Source organism: Lactuca saligna, chromosome 6 (assembly GCF_052625555.1).
Source record: "Lactuca saligna cultivar CGN05327 chromosome 6, ASM5262555v1, whole genome shotgun sequence".
NCBI classification, from domain to species: Eukaryota; Viridiplantae; Streptophyta; class Magnoliopsida; order Asterales; family Asteraceae; genus Lactuca; species Lactuca saligna.
Genome location: NC_136422.1, coordinates 51,318,327 through 51,341,098, shown reverse-complemented (window position 1 = coordinate 51,341,098; position 22,772 = coordinate 51,318,327). Strand labels below are relative to the sequence as shown.

At 39.1% G+C, this 22,772-nt stretch overlaps 1 pseudogene; it reads right to left on the bottom strand.

The window, feature by feature from the left end:
• Nucleotides 1-755, bottom strand: LOC145002240 (large ribosomal subunit protein uL11 pseudogene; annotated as a pseudogene).
• Between the last annotated feature and the right edge of the window lie 22,017 nt (nt 756-22,772).

Genomic DNA, 22,772 nt, shown 5'->3' with positions numbered 1-22,772 from the left:
TTCGACAAACTAAAAACCAATATTTTCATCCAAATGTCTAAACAAAATGATGATTTGAAGAAAGTAAAGCTCATGAAAAGGATAAAAACTGAAAATTCAAAAGAAAACTATATGAGAAGACAAAGAAAGTTCCTCACTTGAATCCGAATACACTTTGCAATCTGCATCAATCCAGAGGAATCTCAACATCTCCATCAGCAATTTCCTGCTGTAAATCCTTCGGATCTTTTCCATCAACCGTACAACCAACAGAAACGCACGTTCCAAGGATCTCTTTTACAGTTCCTTGCAACTCCTTAGCCATGGACCTCGGCCGCATGACCTTAGCGATCTCAATCACGTCATCGAGAGAAATGTTGCCGCTGTGCTTAATGTTTTTCACCTTCTTACGATCACGCTCAGGCTCCTTCAGCGCTTTGATGACAAGAGCAGCGGCGGAAGGGACGACGGAGACTTTAGCTTGACGATTCTGAACAGTGAGCTTGACAGTAACTCTTAAACCCTTCCAGTCCTTTGCAGTTTCCTTGGCGATGTCTTCTCCGATCTTCTTTGGAGAAAGACCGAGTGGTCCGATCTTAGGAGCGAGTGAACTCGCTGCACCGACTTCACCTCCGGTGACACGGACGTAAACGTCGACGACCTGTGATGGATCGAACTTCGGCGGCATCTTGAAAGAGCAGAGGTAGAAGGAGGCTAGGGCTTTCGGATGGAGTTGAACTTGGAACGGATGGGGGATACGTTAGGGTTTAGCAGAGTGTGATGGAATTGTCATTTATGCCCTTGAGCTCTAACGACCCAAAAACAGTATCAATGAAGCCCATAATGGTTTTCTCACGATTTACGAATATTTTAGTATAGCTATAGCCCATGGGCTAGGATCCAAATACCATAAAAGTCATGAAATTTTTTGATAATTTTTCTTACTTACAAGTTACAATTCCACATGTTAATGTAGCCTAATAGATAGAAATGCACACTAGCTTATCGGGTTGGTTTTAGATCAGTCATGAAACAATCCACTTTAAGACTAAACTAATCTTGGAACGGTCCGTATTCTTTGATCAGTCTGGGATAGTTGTGACTGGTTTTTTTTCGGCCAGTCTGTCTTTTTCTATCTGGTCTCACGTTTTTTGCGTGCTTCTTTTTCGATTAAGAGGTTTTTCGATTTTTGGTTTCGTTTTCGAGTTTTTCCAATAATAAACGTGTGATTATCACCAAAGTTATATATTAAGATGTACTAAAAATGATAATAAACAAAAAGAAACAAAAAATTTGGGTAATGTGTGATTAAAAATTTGTAATTAGCACAAAAATAGTATGCATGTAAACCTTTACGTCTGGTCTTTTTTGGAATAGGCCTTGTAACAGTCATTTTTTTCGGACCGTTCTCAAGTCGGTTTTCTTAGCTTTTTTTTTTCCAGTATGATCTCATTTTAGATGGATTCGATCTCTGTTTTTTTAATAGAAACTATCCAAGTCCAAAATAGGTATATTTTTGTATACGTTTGGTAATAGATCTTAGATATTGACAAAACTTTTAATTGCATAAAACCCTTCTATTTTCATATTTTTTTTATTTAACCATCGGAACATTTTTTCTTATTTAACAATGAAAATATAAATATTTTTCAAATTTACTATAAAAACTTTTAGTTTTTTTTATATTTAACCTTGTAAACTTATTCACATCTAACCAAACAAACCAGTATAGTCAGTTTGTAGTTTGAAAATCCATTCAGTTTAAGTTTTTCCGGTTTAAAACCGCATTTTTTGGTTTATAGTCTTTGGCTTTTACAATTTTTATTTTTACACAATTTTGATAGCGAAAGTAAAGTACGTTGCTAGAAACCAAATATATACACACATGTTACACAAGTTAGATTGCAATCTTGTTCACAGTTACTTTTAACGTGCAAACAAATGATCTGATATTGGATAATTTCATTATCTAATTTTGGATATTTCTAGTTTCGTCAGTTAGTAACTTTATGATAAGAAGAAGAAGGAGGTTGAGGACTTGGGAAAAGGTTTGATCGTGGTCATGATCCTCCATCCTCCCCACCACAAATTACCATGACCACGCCCGACCATGAATGTTCGGGCTGGTGTGCACGGACAACGCTCGTGGCCATGTAGACCACGAGTCCGTTCATTGCCAATACTTCGGACGGCCTAACAAATATATCATTGCAGTTAAATCTAGAACTTGAAGAATCAAAAGAACCTACATTAGATTTTTTAAGAATCCTCACAAAACTCATTGTTGCACCTATTGTTGGATTCTCATAATTATAAGGATGGAGGGAGTGGCTCGCTAGTCATGCTCGCCTCCAGCTAGCTAAGAGTGCTAAGTCCACTCCCTACAAATGTGTTAAACTCCTTGCCAAAACAAGGTCGCCAGCCTCCTAGCGTGAGGAAAGAGAAAGCGGTTGGGAGATGAAGGACCATGTTTGGTTTATTGTTTTTCTTTTTTTTTATTTCAAAATAAAAATAACACAAGAGTAAAGCTACCACTCTCTACCTTTTTGTTACCATTCTCTTCATCCTACATGGTTCAAAAAAAAATTATGTGGCCTTAAAAAATCTATACGACAACATGTAACATGTTAAAGATGTTATCGCTCCCTTCAACCTAATAGTACTCTTAAAAAAAGAAGTATGACTCGGAGGGAATTGATGAAGAGATTGACATCCTTTTATTTTTCTTCATAATTGTCTTTCTAACAATATAAAATAATGATTTACGCTAAGCCTTCAATAGATACCCCTCTATCAATCAAAACGAGTCCTCCATAGCAAATAAATCCTAATATGTGTATCTAGGTAGAAGGGGAAGGGGTGCTCCCAATAATAGTTCGGATTTTTGGGGTTAAAATTAGTTTCAATTTATTTTCTTATTAAATCAGGCCCTCAACCAAATTTGCATTTAGGCTAATGGACTTGGAGTGTGGGGGCACTAAAAATATTATATGCCCAAATTAAATGACTAAAGGTTAAATTTATTTATTTATTTATTTATTTATTTATTTATTTATTTATTTAAGTTATAAGTTTAAACTTTGTATAGGATGAATGTAAATTGTGTATAATATGATAAGTTAATATTTTGACTATGCTTTTTAAAAAACTTATAAATACCTTTGTAATATTAAAATGTTTTCATAGAGTTAATTAAAGGTTATATTATTTTTGTGTTTTAACATACGATCATTTGGGAATCTTATATAGCATTAGATATGCTATGCCGTGATTAATATAATATTTTATAAAAAACATGTTATTGAGAAACTAAATTGTTATAGCCCGACAAAGTTATTTTGACCATTTTAACCGACCCAATCATATAGTTGTTTGTTAGTGCCCCCAATAGATAAAATTTCTGGAACCGTCACTGATGAACCACAAAAAGTATCCTCATGTGATTCGAAAATTATATCGTGAGCACGTTCATTCAGGAATTCAAGTATAACCCATAATCTTAAAAGCTAATATAGTTCCACGTCAAGAAAACCTTCAAATAGCTCATATGTAACACCCTATTTTAGGTCATTTCTTAATTTAAGAGTATGGATCAAAATTCAATCAAGAAAAGCCTTTGGGCTTGGAGAAAAAAAAAGTTTAGACCTTATTTAAGGGTGGTAATATTGGTTAGGAGATCTAAGCCCCTGATTGGTGTATTGGAACCAAAAGGTAAATGGGAAAAGTTATATGTTGGGCTTCTTGCATGGATTATGGTTTTAGTTTGACATGTGTAAGGCCAAAAATAATTAGATATATTTGTGGGCTTCTTCAATACCTTTATATGCATATAAAGAACGCTAAAAACAAAAGTGTGGGTTTATCTTTTCTTCAGGATTGGGGTGAGTCTCTTCACCGTACTCGTGGGTCGAAGATATCAATACCGACCCACTGGATTATGCTTGTAGGATGTTAGTTGTATTTGTGACTTTTGCATGTGTATGTATGTTTTCATAGGTCGGGTCTGATTCTATGGTTGGCCCCGATTATGTATGTTTTATATGGGTTAGGCCCAATTATATAGGTTGAGCCCAATTATGTATGTTTTATATGGGTTGGGCTCAAATGATATGGGTTGGGCCCAATAAGATGGATTAGGTTGGGCTGGGTTGGGCCCATTACTTGTATGATATGCGATATTTTTGGGAATTCACTAAGTTTTGTGATTACGGTTTGTGGTTTAAATGTTGTTAAGTTTTCTTATATTAAAGAAGGGCCACGGCTCGATTGCATCGCATCCATTGGAGATTTCCCCACATAATAACTTTTGACTTTACTCTAATAAATGTTTTTGAATCAAATGATTTTATCTAGATATTGGAGTTGGAATTTGAATAAATACGTATATTTTAAATGAAAATTTTGGTTTGAAATTTGGAACGTTACATCATATCAAGTGTGTTTCATGATCCCTTTCAACTGAGATTCGGAACAAAACAATCATTAATGGAGAAACCGATACATTTTAAGTAGATGGTGCAATCTCTACTCATACAATAACAATTATCTATGGATAAAAAAAACTCTTTAATTAAAATGTAAACAACTTCGATATGCCCATAAAAGATGGAAAATTTCATTGAGGCATTTTTACAAACATCTGGAGTACAATAGTTCATATCAAGCTTAATGTTTGAATTTCTAAAACTGATCACATATATTATTCTAACATTATTGTTAAATTTTCAGGTTCTTTATAATCAATCAGACAACTAAAGCATCACCACCCGGGTACATAGCTTCATCAAAACCATAAATCCACAAATTGTTGCCTCGCAAAAGAGCTTTGTTTATATATTCACTTATTTATAATGATACCATGAGCACTTTAGGGCATCTTCAAGATGTGTTTTCAGATACCAGTACCACCACCCAGTTCCATTATTCTTGACAATGTAAAACTCAATATAATGAAAACAAGACAGACAATTTTGGTGAGAGTATTTTCTTTGGTAGAAAAAGTTTTTAACTAACTTATAATATTTATATTTGTTGATAATCCATCATAATTCATATAAAATGATTTTTTAAGAAGAAATCAACAACTCAGAACCAAAAGTTAAAAACGATATTAAAAAAAAAAAATCAATAACACAAAAATAACATGTAGGGTTGAGCAACAAGGAAGGGTCAATTAGGTCCCCAAAAGAAACTTATTGGTGTTCGCTTTCACATAACCACATAATTCAAAAGGAAGAAGCTTTAACTTGTATGTTACAACCCCTTTCCAAAAAAAAAAAATAGAATATCAATATTGGGGTTTAAGTAATAAAATAATTATAATTTACATAAAGACATTCAAATTCAAGAAATTCATCACTTAAACCAATGTTCCTCTTAAGTATTAAAATCTGGTAAACAATCACAAATCTTTTAATTTTCATATCACTGTTTGTTTGTTTTTCGAAATATCATAATTAAAAAGAGGGATCAAATTTGATAAAAAAGATATAATTTTATACATTCGGTTTGTGCAATCAATCCTTGTAAAATATATTGTTAATTCTATACATATGTTTTGCTCGATATTATTATATATGTTAATAAATTTAAATAGTTAATGTACAACCCAAATTGTTAATAAATAATAATCGTAAATGAAGTTATCATGATCTAAGTTTATTTGAAATGGGTCAATGTAACATGCCAAATTATTGATAGCTGTAAAATATAGTTGAATGGTTAGTATAACATCCACCTAACTTACATTCTTATAAAGTATAAACCACAAATTACAACCACAATAATAACATTAAAAAAACCAATACTTTTTTAATAAATTAAAAATCTTTTGTTTCATACTTCAGTGAGTTCAGTGTCAATGATTTGATCTACACTAACTTGTAATGTCTTTTTATAGAGCAAAAGTAAAAGAAGAAAACGAAGTTAGAAACAAACACCACATCTTTTTCTCTTTTCTTTTGAAATGGCTTATCATATACAACTAGTCGATACATATTTAATCACATAAACTATTATTTATTATGTTCTCTAATTAAGTAAATATTATATACGCTCAATTATCTTATTGCAAATTTCATATATTATAACTTATTGTTTCTCCTATATAATTTATATCAGTTTTGTGGAAAATAGCATGATATCAATCAATTTCCATCAACAATTACTTACATTCCACCTAAAAGTATTCTTTTACTTTTACTTTATTTGAAATTCATAATGTGGTATTTAGTTTTTTTATTAATACAAAGGGCCCTTAATATAAATCTCGTTCTTTTCAAACGACCCATCAGAAGTATATGACGGCAATGCATTATGAGCGGAAAACAACTTTTCGATATGTATTTAATGACATTTTTTATTATTTATTATGCTCAAATAATAATAGATATTTATTTGTTTTGCTTTATTTTATTTTATTTTGATTTATTTTATTTTATTTGAATAGACTTTAAAACTCAAATAACAATAGGTATTTCCATGTTAATTTTACATAATTTTATGTTTCCTCTATAGATATAAAAACTTTTAATTTTGGCAAAAATATGCATATTTACGTTTTGCTTTGCGTATTTTTGGTTCATTAAATCCAAAGGTTTGTGACTTCTTTTTTTTTTTTTTTTTTTTAATTTTAACAGTTTTGAAGATTTATGCGGTAAAAAAAAAACATTTTTTATCAAACTTAAGGGTTTTAATGAACCTGAAAAAAATAATAAAACCAAATATTTATGCTAAATATATAAGCTTTAATGAATCAAAAATACATAAATAGGTAAAAAAAACTATTTTTTCTTTTAAATCTCAAACCTTAATGTTTATTTACAATTAAAGGTTTTTATGTTATTTCTCCTTCCTATATATGATCTATATCGATATTAGTTATAGATTCATGAAAATAACGTGCTGCCATTCAGTTTCCAACATTTCTTTGTTTTCCACATAAAAGTAATTTCTATTATATATTATGTAGAATTTCGTAATAAACTGTTTTGTTTTATAATTTATATAATATGGTAGTCAAAGTTAGCGTTATTACTCAAACATAATGCGATCCAATGCATCGAAGAAAAGAAAGAAAAACTTTATTGGGAAAAATAATATTATTATTAACTTGAAAATCAACTTTATGTAGGCACTTAAGAAGCATCATAATATGGAATCAAAGCTACACCTCCACATTACTAAAACCTCATTAGTCTAGTAAACTTTTGGGCTATTAACTAAAATACCATGTATATAGGAGCAACAAATCACTTCACATCTCATGAACACCTTTTAAATATTTATCACTATTAATTTTGTGAATATGACCTTGCTAATTAGCAATATAACCGCTTTTCAAACAAAAGAGACTTGTGAACAAGGTTTATCGTAATTGCAAAATTAATTAATACAAAATCTTCTCGACCATAGTAAATATTATCACGAAATACTCAACTCGAGGTGTATGAATGGATCTATATACTTAACAAACTCATGTTATAAAATATAATTAAATAACGAGATAAATTATATAGATAAAGAAATACATAAGAATAAAAAGAGTTTTTTTTTCAAATACTTGTGATGAAATCGTCAAAAACTTTACAATACATAATACACACTATTTATACTAGACAAAGAAGATGAAATGTGATGTATGTTATGAATGTTCATTATAATGGTGCATAACTACATTTATAAAACTCATAATAATGTTTGTTATAATGTTCACTAATTATGGAGAGTGATGGGGGAATATGGGAAATCCAATAGTCATTCACTAAAATAATAATTCATAACACCCCCGTTGAATGACGATTATTTCATGCATCATTAAAACCTTAATATGTAAAACCTCATGAGGAAAACCCTTTATTAAGGAAAAAGAATACATTATTAATAATAGATATTTGGAACAACTGACTCGTTAAAAACATTGCTAAGAAAACCAAGTAGGAAAAACACAGCTAAGGAAAAGAGTACAATATGTTTCCAACTCTCCCTAATCACCACATCAATTGATTTCCTTAAAGCGCCACATGTCAATGTTTCGTACCATCTTTTTAAATTTGGATGTAGGAAGTGTTTTAGTGAATAAATCGTCCAAGTTGTTACTTGACTGAATTTTCTGGATGTTGATGTCATGCTCCTTTTGAAGATCATGGGTGAAAAATAACTTTAGTTATATATGTTTGGTTTTGTCTTCTTTGATAAAACATTTATTGAATTGGATTATACAAGTCGTATTATCTTCATATAGTATGTTTGGAACATCCATGTTAGAAGTTAGACCACAATTCTTGAGAATGTGTTGAGTTAAATTTCTTAACCAAATACATTCATGAATTGCCTCATGAATTGCTATAATCTTTGCATGGTTAGAAGAAGCAGTATCTAAAGTTTGTTTAACAGAATGTCGAGAAATTTTCTTACCTCTATAAATGAATAAATAACATATTTGAGATCGAGTTTTTGTGTGAATCAGATAAATATCCATCATCTGCATAACAAATTAACTTTGCATTTGATGAATTTGATTAGTATAAGCCCATATTCATTGTACCTCGAAGATACCAAAGAATATGTTTGAGTCCATTCCGATGTCTTCTTATTAGGCAAGAACTATAACTTGCTAAAAAGCTTTTGGAAAAATATATATCATGTATTGTATTATTAGTAAGATACATTAGTGTACCAATAGCACTAAGATATGGTGCTTCGGGACCAAGAAGTTTTGCATGTTTACACAAGGCCAAAATTGGTCCTTTTTGGCATCTAAGCTCCTTACCACAATCGAATTACTCAATGGATGTAAGTTATCCGCATAAAACCTTTTAAGCACCTTTTCTATATATTAATGTAACAAAACTCAATTTTTGTGTGCTCAATTTGAAGACCCAAACATAATTTCATTTTACCAAGATCATTCATTTCAAATTTTTCTTTCAAACAAGAAGTGTCATTTTCTAATTCTCTAGGAGTTCCAATTATGACAAATTCTGATCCAGATGTTTTAATGAATACACATGGGCTTATTAGATCATTTTTGTAGCCCCTTTTCAACAAAAATGTACTTAAACAATTGAACCACATATGACCATATTGTTTCAATCCATACAAAGATTTATTTAATTTTACTAAATATACTTATTGAGAATAAGAAGTTTGTGCTTATGGCACCTTAAACCCTTCTGGATTTTCATATAAATATCATTCTCAGTGAACCATATAAATAGGTGGTAATAAACCCATTAGACACATCTCCAATTTTGCATGTGTTGATAGACTTATTAGATAACATAATGTAATTGCATTAACCAAAGGAGTGTAAGTTTCTTCATGATCAATTTTTGGGCCTTTGCATAAAACTTTGAGCAACGAGTCTTGCTTTATATCTCACAACTTCATTTTTATCGTTTCTTTTAAGCACATATACTTATTTGTGTCCTACTAGTTTTACTCCATTTGGTGTATGGACTGCAGGTCCAAAAACTTTTCGTTGAGTAAGAAAATTAAGCTCTTTAATGATTGCATCTTTCCATTATGGCCAATCTTTTCTATTTTTACATTCATCTATAGCTTCATGTTAAAGATCCTCATTTTCTTCCATAATCTTGCGTGCAACATGATATGAAAAATTATTGTCGACGTTTATCTTATTTCGGTTTCATCTTATTCCTGTCATGACACAATTTATTGAGATCTCTTTATTTTCATAATTTTCAGGTACCTTAAATTCTTTTTGTTGTGTCATTGGGCTCTTCTAGAGCTTCACTAATCTTTTCAATAGATTTTGTTTTCTTTTTTGGACCATCAATTATATTTGCTCTGTTTCATTTCGAGGTTTTTTTTATCTTTAGAATTAGTTGGTATTCAATGCTTCAAGTGTGCCTAAGATTCATTTGTAGTTGTATTTTTTCTCTTCTGGGATATCAATTCTAAGTGGAGTATGTATAGCTGGTACATGAGACTTTGTTACTCTCTTATGGTCAGTAAATTGTAACGACGAGATTTTCAAAACAAAATTTTCATTTTTCAACAACCATATTTTAAATATAAAACATTCTCAAAAAGTGTTTCACAATAGTTATTAATCAAACATGTCCCCAAGATCATAAATCAAATCTCCTCTCGGTGTGTACGGTTCATGCCGGCGCCTTCCCACGGTCCTCACTAGTACCTAAAACACATAACACAACAACTGTAAGCATAAATTCTTAGTGAGTTCCCCAAAATACCCCATACAACACATACGCCACTCGAGGCAACTGTACGACCCTCCGATCGATGTGTCTCAGCGGGACCCTCCAGTCTCGTAGCTCGTTGGACCCTCTGGTCCAGTCATAGCTCGTTGGGCCCTCCGGCTCGGTCTGAATCGTTGGACCCTCCGGTCCGGTCTATACAATTCTATATCATACATACATCACATGACACATAATCTCATACATGGCACACAATCTCATACATAGCACATAAGACCTTCCGGTCACTCATAATACTACTCTAGGTAATGTATAGTGAGAAGACTCACCTCGTGTAACTTGGTAACTCGGAAATCTCGGTCTCCGTGAAATAGGATCTAGTGTAACACCCCGAAAATACGATCCAAAAATTTCATTTTTAAATACACATACTTAGCAAAACATTAGAATAAAACATTCACTGATCAAATCATTTCATAAAAGATGTGCGTGTCTAGAAACCAGTTTATAAAAACATAATAAAATCAGAGTGCAAATCCCCAGGAAGATCTCATAGCGCGGAATACAAAGCATGTGTGTGATGTGCTGCTATCGCGCCAGCTCCTTCCCTTTCGAAGAAGAGGTACTTGAAACCAAAACTGAAAACTATAAGCACGAAGCTTAGTGAGTTCCCCCATCATACCACATACCATGTAATCACATATCATACATATTGCCAGGCATTTCTGGGGTGCCCGACCTACCCGGTACAGCCGTTTTGGGGTGCCGACCTACCCGTATCAAGCCATTCTGGGGTGCTGACAACCCATGTCAAGCCATTCTGGGGTGCTGACTATCCTTTGGTCCTAACGACCGAACCTTGGGGACTATTTCACCCCCTACTGCTACTATCACATATATCATAACATAACATATTATCATACATATCTGGGTGCCTGAACTACCCTTCGGTCCTATCAACCGAACTCGGGGACTGGTCCCCTCCTACTCCCTCTATCGCATATAACATAACAAGCCAGCATGCAACATATAAGCACATACTATCAGACGTGTCTGGGGTGACTGACTACCCTTCGGTCCTAACAACCCAACTTTACTACAATCACATACAACATACCATGCTAGCATATAACATATGAGGTAGTAGTAAACCTAGATGATATCACAAAGACAATCATCTATCATACGTCTCCTACTGGTGGGTCAGCATTGTGGCCTTAGACCCACCCTACTGGAAGGTAACTCACCTCGAAAGTAGCTGCTGAAGTCTGCTTGCTAAGCGTCTAACTACTGGATCACAAATCCTCCGGCTATAAACCATAAACATAGGTTAGACACCCATAAATACCCTTAGGTCAAAAGACTGACCCTCCCTTATCCCAAGGTCAACCCCTTGGTCAAAGTCAATGTCCATTTGACTGGACTCGCCGAGTCATGGCATGGACTCGCCGAGTCCTTTTCCTAGTAACCCGGTCCTACTCAACCAGTCCTTCTTCCCACTCACTGAATCACCCTTCACTCATGACTTGGGACGATTGAACTGACTCGTGACCCGACTCGCCGAGTTTGAAGAACAACTCGCCGAGTTCCAGGCAATCTTCATAGGACTTGACGAGTTGTTCATCCAACTCGCTGAGTCTAAGGCCATCTTCATGGAACTCGTCGAGTTCCTCCTTGGGACTTGCCGAGTCCCTATGACCCATTTCCCATATAGGCCAAATCTGAGACATGCAACGCTTCAAAACCATAGATCCATGTTCCTTGAGCATGCTTATCACGTAAAGTTGCAAACTTTACGTGCATGCATGGCCCTATAAGCTCAAAAGGTCAAAACCAAACTCCTCAAGAGGTCATAGACTCAATAGGGACCTCAATCACTTCAACCATAAGAACTTTATGCTACTAATTCATCCAATAAGTCCAGATCAGAAGTCCTTTCGGATCATTAAGCACCACACATGGAGCTTGGTGTTTTAAGGCTTGAAAACCACCCATTTGGGACAAAAATGGTAACTAATGATCTAAAGATCAAGGTAGAGACTTTTCTACCTGAGTGGAAGCTTCTCCCTGAGTAAAGTTTAGATCTACTCCTTTCTTTGCACTTCTTCAACCACCTCTTTCTTCTTGTAAGCTCCAACCTCCTTCACAAGGCCAAAAACTCTCTTACGAACAATATGGGGGGCTAGGGTCTCACTCTAATGCTCTCTGGAAGTGTTAGGGACAAAGGAGGCCAAGATAGAGTGTTTAAATAGGGTGAAAACACCCGCATTAAGGTTTTTTTGCCCAACCAGGGCTTACTCGCCGAGTCCGGGGACCGACTCGCCGAGTCCAGAGTCCAACTCCCGCACCTTGTCCCACTCCTACTCGGCGAGTTGGCCCATCAACTCGCCGAGTCCAAGGCAATATATATATATATATATATATATATATATATATATATATATATATAAAGAAAAATAAATAGCAAGGAGTACGTACCGGGAACCAGGTGCTACAAATCTCCCCCACTTATCTTAGACTTCATCCTCGAAGTCTGCTGCTTGATCCTGAAACAGCTCGGGGTAGTGCTCCATTATCTCTTCCACCGGCTCCCAAGTCCACTCCGAACCCTTCCGGTGCTGCCACCGCACCTTCACGAGTTCCACCTTTTTGTTCCTCAAATCCTTCGACTTCCTGTCGAGGATTGCCACAGGCCGCACGATGTAATTTAGACTGTCGTCGACCTAAATATCCTCCAAAGGCACCACTGCTGAGTCATCCACCAAACACTTCCGCAACTGAGAGAAGTGGAAAGTGTTGTGGATCTGGCTGAGTTCGGCTGGTAAATCCAACCTATACGCCACCTTGCCCACCCGGGCTACAACCGTGAATGGCCCGATGTACCTTGGGCCTAACTTACCCCGCTTTCTGAATCGGATGACGCCTTTCCATGGCGACACTTTCAGAAGAACCATATCCCCAACTTGAAATTCCAAGTCTGAACGGTGCTTGTCGGCGTAACTTTTTTGCCGACTCTGAGCAGTCTGAAGCCTGCTCCGGACGTGCTGAATCTTCTCTGTTGTCTGGAGCACCACTTCAGTGCTTCCCATGACCCTCTAGCCAACCTCTCCCCAACATATCGGGGTCCTGCATCTCCGTCCGTATAACATCTCGAAGGGAGGACGGTCAATACTCGCGTGGTAGCTGTTTTTGTATGAGAACTCAGCTAAAGGAAGATAGGTATCCCAACTACCACCGAAATCCAGCACGCATGCCCGCAATATATCCTCAAGTGTCTGGATGGTCCGTTCACTCTGGCCATCCGTCTGCGGGTGAAAGGCAGTGCTAAAACGCAGACGAGTGCCTAACTCATCATGAAACTTCTTCCAAAACCTGGAAGTAAAACGCACATCTCTGTCTGAAATCACTGATACTGGCACCCCGTGTCGCGCCACTATCTCCCTGATATAGATATCGGCCAACTTCTCGGCTGAGATGCTCTCCTGAATCAGAATAAAATGGGCGCTCTTGGTTAATCGATCCACGATGACCCATATAGAATCCACTCCTCGCGCAGTCCTGGGAAGCTTTGTGATAAAATCCATCGTAATATCTTCCCATTTCCATAACGGAATATCCAACGGCTGCATCTTGTCATGCGGTCTCTGATGCTCGGCCTTGACCTTCCTGCAGGTCAAGCACCGCTCGACGTACCAGGCCATATCCCGCTTCATGCAGGGCCACCAATAGTCCAGAGGAAGATCCCTATACATCTTCGTTGCCCCGGGGTGAATGGAGAATCGGGATTTGTGCGCCTCCTCCATCAAGATCTGGCGCATGCCTCCGAGGTATGGCACCCATACCCTGAGGTGTAATGTCAATAATCCCCTGCTATCATAGTCGAAGGAGGAAACCTGACTCACTATGTGCTCACTCTTCCGATGTTCCTCCTTTAGGGCTTCCTGTTGGGCCTCCCGAATCTGTTCCAAAAGTGGAGTCACCACTGTCATCCGCATGTAATTATCCCTGATTGGCGCCGCCTTGCGGCTAAGCACATCGGCCACCACATTGGCCTTCCCCGGGTGGTAAAGGATCTCACAATCATAATCCTTCACCATGTCCAACCACCGACTTTGTCTCATGTTCAGATTTGGCTGATCCATGAGGTACCTCAAACTCTTGTGGTCCGTGTAAATGGTACATCGAACTCCATAGAGGTAATATCGCCAAATCTTGAGGGCGAAGACCACCGCCCCCATCTCTAAATCATGCGTCGGGTAGTTCGCCTCATGAGGCTTCAGTTGTCTCGAAGCGTAGGCCATGATGTTCCCTCTCTGCATCAGCACCGCGCCCAACCCCGAAATGGACGCATCGCAGTATACCTCAAAATCTCGAATGTTGTCTGCTGCTCGGGCCCCCATCGAAAGACCACGGCCTTCCTAGTCAACCGTGTCAGGGGCACATCTATCTTGGAGAAATCCTGAATGAATCTTCGATAGTAGCCTGCTAATCCTAGGAAACTTCGAATCTCGGATGGAGAGTTCGGAACCTCCCATCTCATCATGGCCTCCACCTTGGTCGTGTCTATTGAAATCCCATTCTGGTTGACGAGGTGCCCAAGAAACTGCACCTCGTGTAACCAAAACTCACATTTAGAGAACTTGGCGTACAAGCTCTCCTTCCTGAGAGTCTCCAAAACCTCTATCAAATGCTCCTCATGCTCCTCCTGCGTCTTGGAATAAACCAAGATATCATCGATGAAAACTATCACAGACCGATCCAACATTGGTCTGCACACGCGGTTCATGAGGTCCATGAACGCAGCAGGAGCATTGGTGAGCCCGAACGGCATCACCACAAACTCATAATGGCCATAACGCGTTCGAAACGCGGTCTTCTGCACATCCTCCTCTCTGACCCTCATCTGATGATAACCTGAACGCAGATCGATCTTGGAGAACCAAGATGCCCCCTGTAACTGATCAAAGAGGTCATCAATCCTCGGAAGCGGGTAACGGTTCTTCACCGTTACCTTATTCAGCTCCCGGTAATCTATACACATCCGATGCGACCCGTCCTTCTTTTTTACAAACAGGATCGGGGCTCCCCAGGGTGAACTGCTCGGTCTAATGAATCCCTTGTCTAACAGCTCTTGTAGCTGTGTAGACAACTCCTGCATCTCAAGAGGAGCCAACCAATACGGTGCCTTGGCTATCGGAGCCGCACCAGGGACTAGGTCGATCCTGAACTCTACCTGTCGCTCCGGAGGTATTCCAAGAAGCTCCTCTGGGAACACATCAGCGTAGTCTCGCACCACTGGAACCTCGTTCACCATCACGTTACCCGCCTCCCGGGTATCCACAACATACGCGACATACCCCGTGCAACCCTGCTGAAGGTAGCGCCTAGCTCTCGCTGCTGAACATACTGTGGGTCCATGCTATGGCCTCTCGCCATGGATCACCAATTCTCCCCCACTTGGGGTCCTGATCCACACTAGCTAATGTGCGCAATCTATCACTGCTCCATTAGGACTCAACCAATCCATGCCTATAATTACCTTGTTCCCCTGCAACGGAATGGGAACTAAATCCACCAAGTAGCGCTCCTTGAATAATCTTTGAACACAATCTCTGAACACCGCAGATGCCCGCACCGATCGATCATCGGTGATCTCTACCTCTAAAGGGCAATCCAACATGCCTGAAGACTCAGTAAACTTATTGCTAAGCGCAAGAGAAACAAACGATCGGGTAGCACCCGAGTTAAACAACACCTGAAAAGGGATACCGTTTACATGGAACGATCCTAAAGCATATACACAGAGCACATATCAATAACATAACAACATGAAAAAGAAATAGAGGGAAAGAATCATACCCGTCACCACATCGGGTGTGGCGCGTGCCTCCTTGGTAGTTAGCTAAAATGCCCGGCTCCTCACCACTGGAGCCTCTGCCTTGCCCTGCCGGCCATCAGTGATCCGCAGGGTCGCTGAAGCTGGCACTTTCACTGGCGCGGGTGCTGTCAACTGAGGGTAATTGGCCTTCTTGTGGCCCCTCTAGTTGCAGTGGAAACACAGTAACTCGGACATCTGTATCACAGGTGCAGGGGCGGTACAATCCCTGCTGAAATTCCCCGACTTGCCGCACTTATAGCATCCCGACGATCCCAGTCTACATGCCCCCTCATGAGGCATGCCGCATTTCCTGCAGCGGCTCGGTCCTGACTGGCCTTTCGGCCTACCATCTGATCCCTTAGGCTTCTTCCCCGAAGCCCCTCCTGTATGTCCTTCCTCTGTCTTCCTCTTCCGGATGTGCTCCATATCTATCTCTCTCTCCTTCGCCATGGCAATCATAGAGTCCAAGGTAGGGCAAGCTGAAAAACTGATATGCTCTCGAATATCCGCTCGGAGCATGTCATGGTAGCGTGTCCTCCTCATGTCCTCATCACCCGCATACTGGGGCACCAACAATACCCTCTACCGGAACTTAGAGGTGATCTCCGCCACAGTCTCCGTCATCTGCCTCATATCTAAGAACTCCCTGGCCAGCTACTGAAGCTCGACAGCCAGCGCAAACTCTATCCTGAACCTGGTCGCGAAGTCCGACCAGGTCATAGCCTCGACAGCCGAGGCTCCCAACGAGTCACTCACGGACTCCTACAATCCCTAGCTCGATCTCGTAAACACCCTGTCGTAAACCTCACCTTCGACCCCTCAGGGCAGAAGCTAATCATTTGTGTAGACTCAATGTCGGCGATCCATCGCCTGGAAAACTATGGCGTCCTTCGCCCCATGAAAATTCGGCGCACCACTGCCCCTGAAGTCCTTAAAGGACAGTGTGTGGTATCCCGACTGGCCAGATGCCATGTCGCTCCTGAATGCTTGGAGGCGATCCTCCATCAACTCAACTATCCCTTCCTTGATCGACCCGAAGATAAAAGGGGTCGACTCAAGGATGCCCCTGGTGATCTCTGACGCGATGAAATCGCGTAGCCCCTCATCCACCGGCTCGGAACCGGATCCCGAACCCGATCCCTCTCCTGAAATGCCAACTACTGGTCTAGGGCGCAACACCACCATTCTGAAACACAACATAAAAATGTCAAGAACACTGATATATCTCGAGGGATCACTACTACCACAAGTTTTCTGGTCTCATCTCAACCTTCCTTGATTCGAGAATGGATTCTCTGCTTCCAGTAGTACGGGCCCATACTACCTTCCACATCTATCCGTACTTTCCTCAAGTACTGCCTTGACTCCACCAAGTCACTATTACTGCTAATAATTTCTGCTACTCCCATCCTAGGCTTGCCCTAGGGAGTCCTCTGACTATACCCGATCCAGTCCTCAGCTGCTAAAAGCCTCCTTGTGATGCCAATTAGCCATCACCTGAATACCATCACATGCGGCGAGGCTCAGATAATCCTTCAAGTAATAGACTCGTCCCTACAACGGTTAGACTCAGACAAGAGCTGCGCAATAGGGCCAAGTCTAGCACTCTGAGATTATTCAACCATGTTCGCATGTGACGTGATGCATTCACCTAATGTCTAACTCCCATCACTTAGAGTCCCGCAAAGCACAAAGCAAGCAACATTCAGACATAAGAGGCTACTCAAGCAATTCCATCCTCATAATGGGAAACTGTACTAGCATACAATGCTAAGCTCATGCTATCAGGCATAACCTAAACAGGCTATCCTACTGCTTTCTACTCAATCCTAGCATGCAATTTCATATACTGAGGCACATAAAGCAGGCACATAAGGCATCACTCCTAGATCCTTAGTCCTATTCTAGCATGATGTTTCACAGGAACTGATAAACATATATAAACTCTTATGGGTACATTGGGGAATACTTACTTGAGCTCGGCCAGTCACGCACATCACACACTTCGTTTCTTCTTAAAAAGTACTCTTAGAAAACACATTTTTTTTTCAAATTATTTTAATCCCTTGATTTGAGTCCAGACACCCCCGGAGGTGTGTCCGAATCCCTCAGACCAGGACTCTGATACCAACTTGTAACACCCCGAAAATACGAGCAAAAAAAATTCATTTATAAATACACATACTTAGCAAAACATTAGAATAAAACATTCACAGATCATATCATTTCATAAAAGATGTGCGTGTCTAGAAACCAGTTTATAAAAACATAATAAAACCAGAGTGCAAATCCCCAGGAAGATCTCATAGCGCAGAATACAAAGCGTGTGTGTGATGTGCTGCTACTGCGCCAGCTCCTTCCCCTTCGAAGAAGAGGTACCTGAAACCAAAACTGAAAACTGTAAGCACGAAGCTTAGTGAGTTCTCCCATCATACCACATACCATGCAATCACATATCATACATATTGCCAGGCATTTTTGGGGTGCCCGACCTACCCGGTACAGTCGTTCTGGGGTGCCGACCTACCCGTGTCATTCCATTCTGGGGTACTGACTACCCATGTCAAGCCATTATGGGGTGCTGACTACCCTTTGATCCTAACAACCGAACCTTGGGGACTATTTCACCCCTACTGCTACTATCACATATATCATAACATAACATATTATCATACATATATGGGTGCCTGAACTACCCTTCAGTCCTATCAACCGAACTCGGGGACTGGTCCCCTCCTACTCCCTCTATCGCATATAACATAACAAGCCAGCATGCAACATATAAGCACATACTGTCAGACGTGTCTGGGGTGACTGACTACCCTTCGGTCCTAACAACTGAGCTTTACTACAATCACATACAACATACCATGCTAGCATATAACATATCAGGTAGTAGCAAACCTAGATGATATCACAAAGACAATCATCTATCATACGTCTCCTACTGGTGGGCCGACATTGTGGCCTTAGACCCACCCTACTGGAAGGTAACTCACCTCGAAAGTAGTTGCTGAAGTCTGCTTGCTAACTGTCTAACTGCTGGATCGCAAATCCTCCGGCTATAAACCATAAACATAGATTAGACACCCATAAATACCCTTAGGTCAAAAGACTGACCCTCCCTTGGCCCAAGGTCAACCCCTTGGTCAAAGTCAATGTCCATTTGACTGGACGCGCCGAGTCATGGCATGGACTCACCGAGTCCTTTTCCTAGTAACCCGGTCCTACTCAACCAGTCCTTCTTCCCACTCACTGAATCACCCTTCACTCATGACTTGGGACGATTGAACTGACTCGTGACCCGACTCGCTGAGTTTGAAGAAGAACTCGCCGAGTTCCAGGCAATCTTCATAGGACTCGCTGAGTTTTTCATCCAACTCGTCGAGTCTAAGGCCATCTTCATGGAACTCGCCGAGTTCCTCCTTGGGACTCGCCGGGTCCCTATGACCCATTTCCCATATAGGCCAAATCTGAGACATGCAACGCTTCAAAACCATAGATCCATGTTCCTTGAGCATGCTTATCACGTAAAGTTGCAAACTTTGCGTGCATGCATGGCCCTATAAGCTCAAAAGGTCAAAACCAAACTCCTCAAGAGGTTATAGACTCAATGGGGACCTCAATCACTTCAACCACAAGAACTTTATCCTACTAATTCATCCAATAAGTCCAGATCAGAAGTCCTTTCGGATCATTAAGCACCACCTATGGAGCTTGGTGTTTTAAGGCTTGAAAACCACCCATTTGGGACAAAAAGGGTAATTAATGATCTAAAGATCAAGGTAGAGACTTTTGTACCTGAGTGGAAGCTTCTCCCTGAGTAGAGTTCGGATCTACTCCTTTCCTTTCACTTCTTCAACCACCTCTTTCTTCTTCTAAGCCCCAACCTCCTTCACAAGGCCAAAAACTCTCTTACGAACAATATGGGGGGCTAGGGTCTCACTCTAATGCTCTCTAGAAGTGTTAGGGACAAAGGAGGCCAAGATAGAGTGTTTAAATAGGGTGCAAACACCCGGATTAGGGTTTTTTTGTCCACCAGGGCCTACTCGCCGATTCCGGGGACCGACTCGCCGAGTCCAAAGTCCAACTCCCGCACCTTGTCCCACTCCTACTCGGCGAGTTGGCCCATCAACTTTCCGTGTCCAAGACAATATATATATATATATATATATATATATATATATATATATATATATATATATATATATATATATATATATATATATATATATATATATTAAGAAAAATAAATAGCAAGGAGTACGTACTGGGAACCAGGTGCTACATCTAGCCTCCACCTAATCATACGAAAATAAACACTCGACATCAACACAATTCCCAAGGCTAGACCATTCCCTCTCTTAGCACTTCTTAGGAGGGTAAAAGACCATTTTACCCCTCTCAAGGCTCAAATACTCTAAAGTTTACCAAACCCTAAAAGTCAACAAAAGTCAATGGTCAACCCTTTGACCAAACTCGCCAAGTGCATAATTGTGACTCGGCGAGTTCAGTCATGAACTCACGTCCTCAAAACCCCAAATGACTCACTGAGTTACTTCCCCAACTCAGCGAGTTACCATCTGTGTGATTTATGGGGGAAACTCATCCTACTCGCCGAGTCTATTCTTGGAATTGGCGAGTTCAAGCCATGCTCAAACTCAAATGACCTTCAGAGGTTAGATCTGCTCCTCTAACCCATATATCTAACCTCCCCAAGCTTAATAAACACGTAAAGGTTCGAACTTGATTTACATGCAACGTCCAAATGACACTACTTGATGATTTGGTCCCAAATACAACACTCTAAGTTCATTTCTTCCATAACCCAACATAAAGCAAGATGGATAACCTTCTCTGGACCACTATGGGTCCAGATCTAAAGTCTAAACATGATAAGGGAACTTATTCTCAACAAGTCAACCCAATAAAGGGCATATGAAACCCTAGATCCATGGATTCCTTAACAAAATAGAAATAGGGTCGATATGCTACCTCAAAGATGATGCCCTCTGCTTGAAATCCACAAATATGCAACTTCCTTGGCCTCCTCCAAGCTGGAATCAACTTCTTCTTGCAAAACAAACCCACAAAGGTCTAATAATGGCTTCTTCTCTCTCACAAACGCTCAAGCACGACAAGGGTTTCTATCAAGGGTCTGGTAGCCGCAAATGGTGGCTATAAGCCCCTTTAAGTAGGTCTCAAACCCCGGGGATTAGGGTTTCATTAAACAGCATGGACTCGCCGAGTCCACGAATGGACTCGCCGAGTCCGCCATTAAATCAGTCTGACCATCCGCGCTCCTACTCGGCGAGTCTGAGCGCCTACTCGCCGAGTGTCTCTCCAAAAACTCAAGATTAAAGCATAAATAAGATACCTGGGAGTCCGGATGTTACATAAATGCTTCTGGCATTTGATTTGCTACAGTTTGTAAATGAGTTTTTTTTACTTGAAGTTCACAGTGACCTGAACGATCATCTAAAACTGAAAGTGATAATTCATTCCAAGAGATTTTATTCTCTAACTTCTTTATTTCTCCCCTAATGTTGGAAAAACTGATTCATCAAAATTACAATCGTCAAATCTGGTTGTAAATAAATCTCCAGTTGATGGTTCTAAATATTTTGCTATAGATGGAGATTCCTATTCAATATAAATTCTTACTCTTATTTGAGGACCCATTTTATGCAGTGAGATGGAGAAATGAGTACATAAATTGTACATCCAAACATCCTTAGAAGGGAAATATTTGGTTCCCGACCGCAAACCAGTTGAATAGGGAGAACTTACTATAACTGGTTGGCTTGAGGCGTATAAGTTATATTGTATGTGGAATTACATGTCTCATGTCGATGTGAGAAGTTTAGAATGCATTAGTAATGATTTTGCAATTAATTTGAAGGCGTTTGATTAACGACTCAGCTAAACCATTTTGTGTATGAACATATGCAACAAGATATTCAATATTTATCCCAATCGACATGCAATAGTCATTAAGAGTTTATGATTTAAATTCCCCAACATTGTCAAGTTGAATTTTCTTAATTGGGTAATCGGGAAAATGTGCCCTTAGGCGGATTATTTGTGCAAGTAATCTTGCAAAAGAGAGATTACAACTAGACAACAAGCATATGTGTGACCATCTAGTTGATGCGTCAATTAAAACCATAAAATATCTAAAAGTTCCACATGGTGGATGAATTAGTCCATATATATCCCCTTGAATTATTTCTAAGAAACTAGGACTCTCATACCCAACTTTATTCAATGATAGATGAGAAATAAATTTTCCTTGAGAGTATGCAACACAAGACAATTCATTAGCTTGAAAAATCTTCTAGTTTTTCAAGGAATGACCACTTGAACTTTCAATTATTTTGCGCATCATAATTCATCTGGGATGGCCCGATTGGTCATGCCAAACTTTGAAGTTGTTATCATACCTTTTATTTTTAATAGTATAAGATTCAACTATTCTAATATTTGTATAATAAAATCCGGAGGACAATATGGATAATTTTTCCAAAAGACTTTTCTTTCCCGATATCATTTTTGTAATATTGAGATACTCTTTATCACCATCATTTGTTGTTTCAACATGATATTTGTTAGACCGAATATCCTTAAAACTTAATATATTTCTTGGTCATTTTGATGAAAATAATGCATCACCAATTATAATTATTACCACTTGTGGTAATACTATATTCGCTCTTTTGGAGTCTTCAATC